The sequence below is a fragment of the Leptodactylus fuscus genome, chromosome 1 (assembly GCF_031893055.1).
Source record: "Leptodactylus fuscus isolate aLepFus1 chromosome 1, aLepFus1.hap2, whole genome shotgun sequence".
Taxonomy (NCBI): Eukaryota; Metazoa; Chordata; class Amphibia; order Anura; family Leptodactylidae; genus Leptodactylus; species Leptodactylus fuscus.
Window position 1 is genome coordinate 361,394,631 of NC_134265.1, and position 7,530 is coordinate 361,402,160.

Here is a 7,530-nt window from a genome sequence, read left to right on the forward strand (position 1 = left end):
GGGCTCATTGGGATTGTGAAAGTCTCCATTTCTTTCTAAATGAACCCCGGCAGAGGAGAGAAAGGGGACAGGGACTGTACATCAGACTTGTAGGGGTAGGTGGGTATGACGTGCACTAGGGCAGTTAGGAGTTAATGGTAGTATTCATGGAGCACTGGGGCAGAAAGGGGTTAATGGCGGCATTCCTTGTGAACTAGGGCAGATAGGGGTTAATGGCGATATTCCTGGTGCACTAGGGCAGTAAGGTGTTAATAGCAGTATCCCTGGTGCATTGGGACAGTAATGGGTTAATAGCAGTACCCCTGGTGCACTGGGACAGTAAAGGGTTAATAGCAGTACCCCTGGTGCACTGGGATAGTAAAGGGTTAATAGCAGTACCCCTGGTGCACTAGGGCAGTAAGGGGTTAATAGCAGTATCCCTGGTGCACTAGGGCAGTCAGGGGTTAATAGCAGTACCCCTGGTGCACTGGGACAGTAAAGGGTTAATAGCAGTACCCCTGGTGCACTGGGATAGTAAAGGGTTAATAGCAGTACCCCTGGTGCACTAGGGCAGTAAGGGGTTAATAGCAGTATCCCTGGTGCACTAGGGCAGTAAGGGGTTAATAGCAGTATCCCTGGTGCACTGAGACACTAAGATCAGAACAAGGGACTTGAATTTCTCCCTCTCTGATAAAAATGATGAAATAATTCCTGCAGTGTAGCAGGTGTAGGGGCAGGTGTAGGGGCAGGGGCGGGTGTAGGGGCAGGGGCAGTCATAGGGGCAGTCATAGGGGAAGGGGCAGGTGTAGAGGCAGGGGCAGTCATAGGGGCAGGTGTAAGGGCAGTCGTAGGGGCAGGGGCAGTCATAGGGGCAGGGGCTGTCGTAGGGGCAGGTGTAGGGGCAGGGGTAGTCATAGGGGCGGGGCAGCATAGCTCGGCCAAACTTAGGATATATTTATGATATTTTGGGCAATTCATTGAAACAATTTGCTTTTTCTTCAGAATTATTTACAAGATTCCAGTCTTTAGAGATTTGCTGCATTGACTTCAAGGCTGAGGCCCCATGATGCAAAAACACAGTTTTTTGTTGCAGATTTTTCTATAGATCCACAGGGATCAAAAAGATTTCTTAATCCCTCTTGCCCAGACTGGAGAACCCCTTTTGGTCCATTCACTTATTGGATATAGATGGAGATTGTAAGAATTTCACCTCCATAACTCTTAGGTAGAAACTAACTAATAACTAACTAATTAATTAATTAACTCCTATGGGACACTGATAGACTAAGATGTTGGAGGACACATGGGATGACCCTGCCAACTGCAGCTCTAGTCTTATAGACTCTTCTCTACTGATTCTATCAAAGTAGGATTTTTTTCTGTAGCCCCCACCATTCCCGAGCAATCAGTGCTGCTAAGGGAGGGGTCTTATATGTATTATTATACTGAGTGAGAGCCATAAAGGGGCATTATATTATGTAGGGCCACAAAAGGGTAGTATACTATGTGGGGCCACAAGGAGGCAGTATACTGAGTGGTGCCACAAGGGAGCATTATAATGTGTGAGCCAATCAAGAGGCATTATACAATGTGAGAGCCACTATGGGGGCAGTATACTGTACGGCGGCCACATTGGGGGCATTATATAGGGTGGAGGGGCGCAGAATAAGGACCCTAGCCCGCTGCACTAATTTCTCCAGACAATGCATTACACGTAAAAAGGGGTGGGGCATGTAATTAGGGGCGTGGCTTGGTAACATTTTGTCGCACTCCACGCATCCCTGGCCATTAGATCCTAAATAGTTTCCAAAAGTCGTCACCCTCTGACACCTCACGGTCATATACGGTGGCCCTGGTCAGTTATATATATATATATATATATAAGGCCGGGGACATGTATCTGAGATGGTATATACTGTAAATGATAAGGCCGAGGACATGTATCTGAGGTGGTATATATATATATGATAAGGCCGGGGACATGTATCTGAGATGGTATATACTGTAAATGATAAGGCCGAGGACATGTATCTGAGGTGGTATATATATATATGATAAGGCCGGGGACATGTATCTGAGATGGTATATACTGTAAATGATAAGGCCGGGGACATGTATCTGAGGTGGTATATAAATGATATAAATATATATATATATATATATATATATATATATATATATATATATATATATATATATAAGGCCGGGGACATGTATCTGAGGTGGTATATATATATATAAGGGCCGGGGACATGTATCTGAGGTGGTATATACTGTAAATGATAAGGCCGGGGACATGTATCTGAGGTGGTATATATATATAAGGGCCGGGGACATGTATCTGAGGTGGTATATACTGTAAATGATAAGGCCGGGGACATGTATCTGAGGTGGTATATATATATAACGGCCGGGGACATGTATCTGAGATGGTATATACTGTAAATGATAAGGCCGGGGACATGTATCTGAGGTGGTATATAAATTATATATATATATATATATATATATATATATATATATATATAAGGCCGGGGATGTATCTGAGGTGGTATATACTGTAAATGATAAGGCCGGGGACATGTATCTGAGGTGGTATATATATATATATGATAAGGCCGAGGACATGTATCTGAGGTGGTATATATATGATTAGGCCGGGGACATGTATCTGAGGTGGTATATAAATTATATATATATATATATATATATATATATATATATATATATATATATATATAATATATATATATATATATATTATATATATATATATATATATATATATATATATATATATATATATATATATATATATATATATATATATATATAGGGCCTTATATATATAAGGCCTTATATATATATAAGGCCGGGGATGTATCTGAGGTGGTATATACTGTAAATGATAAGGCCAGGGACATGTATCTGAGGTGGTATATATATATATATATATATATATATATATATATATATATATGATAAGGCCGGGGACATGTATCTGAGATGGTATATACTGTAAATGATAAGGCCAGGGACATGTATCTGAGGTGGTATATACATGATACGGCCGGGGACATGTATCTGAGGTGGTGTATAAATGATATATATATATATAAGGCCGGGGACATGTATCTGAGATGGTATATACATGATACGGCCGGGGACATGTATCTGAGGTGGTATATATATAATAAGGCCGGGGACATGTATCTGAGATGCTATATATATATGATAAGGCCGGGGACATGTATCTGAGATGCTATATATATACAAGGCCGGGGACATGTATCTGGTGTGGTATATATATGATATGGCCGGGGACATGTATCTGAGGTGGTATATATATAATAAGGCCGGGGACATGTATCTGAGATGCTATATATATACAAGGCCGGGGACATGTATCTGAGGTGGAATATAAATGATATATATATACAAGGCCGGGGACATGTATCTGAGATGGTATATACATGATATGGCCGGGGACATGTATCTGAGGTGGTATATATATGATATGGCCGGGACATGTATCTGAGGTGGTATATAAATGATATATATATACAAGGCCGGGGACATGTATCTGAGATGGTATATACATGATACGGCCGGGGACATGTATCTGAGGTGGTATATATATGATAAGGCCGGGGACATGTATCTGAGGGGGTATATATATAATAAGGCCGGGGACATGTATCTGAGATGCTATATATATATTATAAGGCCGGGGACATGTATCTGAGGTGGTATATAAATGATATATATATACAAGGCCGGGGACATGTATCTGGTGTGGTATATATATGATATGGCCGGGGACATGTATCTGAGGTGGTATATATATAATAAGGCCGGGGACATGTATCTGAGATGCTATATATATACAAGGCCGGGGACATGTATCTGAGGTGGTATATAAATGATATATATATACAAGGCCGGGGACATGTATCTGAGATGGTATATACATGATATGGCCGGGGACATGTATCTGAGGTGGTATATATATGATATGGCCGGGACATGTATCTGAGGTGGTATATATATGATATGGCCGGGGACATGTATCTGAGGTGGTATATAAATGATATATATATACAAGGCCGGGGACATGTATCTGAGATGGTATATACATGATATGGCCGGGGACATGTATCTGAGGTGGTATATATATGATATGACCGGGACATGTATCTGAGGTGGTATATATATGATAAGGCCGGGGACATGTATCTGAGGTGGTATATATATGATATGGCCGGGACATGTATCTGAGGTGGTATATATATGATAAGGCCGAGGACATGTATCTGAGGTGGTATATATATGATAAGGCCGGGGACATGTATCTGAGGGGGTATATATATAATAAGGCCGGGGACATGTATCTGAGATGCTATATATATATGATAAGGCCGGGGACATGTATCTGAGATGCTATATATATACAAGGCCGGGGACATGTATCTGGTGTGGTATATATATGATATGGCCGGGGACATGTATCTGAGGTGGTATATATATAATAAGGCCGGGGACATGTATCTGAGATGCTATATATATACAAGGCCGGGGACATGTATCTGAGGTGGTATATAAATGATATATATATACAAGGCCGGGGACATGTATCTGAGATGGTATATACATGATATGGCCGGGGACATGTATCTGAGGTGGTATATATATGATATGGCCGGGGACATGTATCTGAGGTGGTATATATATAATAAGGCCGGGGACATGTATCTGAGATGCTATATATATACAAGGCCGGGGACATGTATCTGAGGTGGTATATAAATGATATATATATACAAGGCCGGGGACATGTATCTGAGATGGTATATACATGATATGGCCGGGGACATGTATCTGAGGTGGTATATATATGATATGGCCGGGACATGTATCTGAGGTGGTATATAAATGATATATATATACAAGGCCGGGGACATGTATCTGAGATGGTATATACATGATATGGCCGGGGACATGATCTGAGATGGTATATACATGATATGGCCGGGGACATGTATCTGAGATGGTATATACATGATATGGCCGGGGACATGTATCTGAGGTGGTATATATATGATATGGCCGGGACATGTATCTGAGGTGGTATATATATGATATGGCCGGGGACATGTATCTGAGGTGGTATATATATGATATGGCCGGGACATGTATCTGAGATGGTATATACATGATATGGCCGGGGACATGTATCTGAGATGGTATATACATGATATGGCCGGGGACATGTATCTGAGGTGGTATATACATGATATGGCCGGGGACATGTATCTGAGGTGGTATATATATGATATGGCCGGGACATGTATCTGAGGTGGTATATATATGATACGGCCGGGGACATGTATCTGAGGTGGTATATAAATGATATATGTATACAAGGCCGGGGACATGTATCTGAGATGGTATATACATGATAAGGCCGGGGACATGTATCTGAGGGGGTATATATATGATATGGCCGGGACATGTATCTGAGGTGGTATATACATGATACGGCTGGGGACATGTATGAAGGTGAGTGGAGGAGGTGACTTCCCCTTTAAGCTGTATACAGTACACACAGCAGTGTTATGGTCGGACACAGCGGAGCCGGAGCAGGTCGGTCTCACCTGGAGCATGGCTGTATATAACACCCAGGACTCACCTGTCCATCACACAGCCCCGCACTCACTGACTACACAGCATGGCCACCAAAGTGGAGGTGAGGGTCAGTGGCCACCAGGCCAACATGGCAGCAGCCCGGGAACACGTCATGGCCGTCACCAGAGATTATATTAACCAGCCCCGACTCTGTAAGTACCTGGCAGAGATATAGAGACAGTATATCTGTGTGTGTATATACATCTAGTATATAGTAGTACAGGCTGTAAGGTCTAGAGGTGCTGTATATAATGTGTGATACTGTCTGCTGAGCCAGGTATCTAAAGCTGTTTGTGTGATACTGTCTAGTGTAGCCGATCATAAATGAATCCGCCCTATATATCCTAGTCTAATGTGTGATACAGCCCAGTCCAGTGTATCTAAGCCTCCCCTGTGTGATACAGTCCAGTGTATCTAAGCCTCCCCTGTGTGATACAGTCCAGTGTATCTCTTATATGTGATACCGTCCAGTGTATCTAAGCCTCCCCTGTGTGATACAGTCCAGTGTATCTAAGCCTCTCCTGTGTGATACAGTCCAGTGTATCTCTTATATGTGATACCGTCCAGTGTATCTAAGCCTCTCCTGTATGATACAGTCCAGTGTATCTCTTATATGTGATAAAGTCCAGTGTATCTAAGCCTCTCCTGTGTGATACAGTCCAGTGTATCTCATATGTGTGGTACAGTCCGGTGTATCTAAGCCTCTCCTGTGTGATACAGTCCGGTGTATCTAAGCCTCTCCTGTGTGATACAGTCCAGTGTATCTCTTATGTGTGATACAGTCTGGTGTATCTAAGCCTCTTTTGTGTGATACAGTCCAGTGTATCTCATATGTGTGGTACAGTCCGGTGTATCTAAGCCTCTCCTGTGTGATACAGTCCAGTGTATCTCTTATATGTGATACAGTCCAGTGTATCTAAGCCTCTCCTGTGTGATACAGTCCAGTGTATCTCTTATATGTGATGCAGTCCAGTGTATCTAAGCCTCTCCTGTGTGATACAGTCCAGTGTATCTCTTATGTGTGGTACAGTCCAGTGTATCTAAGCCTCTCCTGTGTGATACAGTCCAGTGTATCTCTTATATGTGATACAGTCCAGTGTATCTAAGCCTCTCCTGTGTGATACAGTCCGGTGTATCTAAGCCTCTCCTGTGTGATACAGTCCAGTGTATCTCTTATATGTGATACAGTCCAGTGTATCTAAGCCTCTCCTGTGTGATACAGTCCAGTGTATCTAAGCCTCTCCTGTGTGATACAGTCCAGTGTATCTAAGCCTCTCCTGTGTGATACAGTCCAGTGTATCTAAGCCTCTCCTGTGTGATACAGTCCAGTGTATCTCTTATATGTGATGCAGTCCAGTGTATCTAAGCCTCTCCTGTGTGATACAGTCCAGTGTATCTCTTATGTGTGGTACAGTCCAGTGTATCTAAGCCTCTCCTGTGTGATACAGTCCAGTGTATCTCTTATATGTGATACAGTCCAGTGTATCTAAGCCTCTCCTGTGTGATACAGTCCGGTGTATCTAAGCCTCTCCTGTGTGATACAGTCCAGTGTATCTCTTATATGTGATACAGTCCAGTGTATCTAAGCCTCTCCTGTGTGATACAGTCCAGTGTATCTAAGCCTCTCCTGTGTGATACAGTCCAGTGTATCTAAGCCCCTCCTGTGTGATACAGTCCAGTGTATCTAAGCCTCTCCTGTGTGATACAGTCCAGTGTATCTAAGCCCCTCCTGTGTGATACAGTCCAGTGTATCTATATGTGATACAGTGTTAGGCAGCGGTGCAGCCTATTATTATATATAGTATGTGCAGATCACGTCATGCTCCTGTGCCTCAGTTGTTCCTCTGGATAATTACGAGCTCTCAG